Genomic DNA, 1163 nt, shown 5'->3' on the forward strand with positions numbered 1-1163 from the left:
ATACACAATATATAAGGGGTTGGGCTAAGAGCGCTGAGGGCGGGGGTCACAATTTTGGTTCAGGAGCCGCTGGCCGGCGAGTACAAGAACGGGGATGGCCGCTCCACTGGAGGATAAGGATGACTTCAGACTGCAGAGCCAGAAGCACAGAGCACAGAGCAGGGTCGGGCGTATGATGGCCTTGTAGATCTGCAGCTTGAGGCGGAGCGAGATCTGCTGTGAAGTGAGCATGCAATAGAGACTATACGACTTCTGTCGGGCCAGCTTAAGTCTCTTTCTGACGTGACTGGAGAAGGTGAGATGTCTGTCGAGAGTCACGCCGAGGTAGAGGATGCTGTTAGAGAGTTTCTGACCCTCACCATCCACAACGAACTGCTGGGGTAGCCTGCACTTCTTCCCCTTCTGGAAGGACATGACAATGGCATCCGTCTTCGACGGATTAACCTTGATGCCGTCCTTCTTCAGAGCAGCTACGATGGTGGCAGAAGCAGTTTGTGCATAACGTAGGGCCAGTCCAGCTCTCATGCTGGAAGCATAGACACCGATGTCGTCGGGATAGACTGCTACCACTGCATCTCGATGCCTGAAGACGACTACTGGTGCCGTGAAAACGACAAACAGTAGAGGTCCAAGCACCGAGCCTTGAGGTACTTCGCAGGTGGTGGAGACTGAGAAGGCGACAATCTTCACCAACTCTTACGACGAATGATCTTCCACTTAAATATATTGCTTTAATATTAAAATTTCTGTAATAATTATTATGAATGAAGTGTTGGATTTATGGGAGTGAAGCTTTAGTTTTTAATTTTTTTTAACATTGAAGCCATTTTCGTTCGATATTTATATTTTGTTCAGTGATTTACATCAACACAAACTGCTCAAGGAATAAATTAGCCCGTGTATTAGAGAATTTTAGACTTAACAGCTCTGGAATAAAAATATGAGGGGGGCATATCTCAATAAAATTTTTAAAAAATGTTTTAATTTGTTACAAAGAAATGAGAAAATTATTATGAATAAAGTTATTCTGTCAGAACTGGAAAGAAATTAACAAATTTGTCTATGAGACATTCATGCTGTCGGATTTAAGTCATCCGATTTTTTCGTTCCTTTTTTGATTTATATAAAGTCGGGGTCGGGGGTCTCATTTTCTGATGCCCCCC

Source organism: Halyomorpha halys, unplaced genomic scaffold (genome assembly GCF_000696795.3).
Source record: "Halyomorpha halys isolate HHAL.00 unplaced genomic scaffold, Hhal_1.1 Scaffold832.1, whole genome shotgun sequence".
In the NCBI taxonomy this organism is placed as follows: Eukaryota; Metazoa; Arthropoda; class Insecta; order Hemiptera; family Pentatomidae; genus Halyomorpha; species Halyomorpha halys.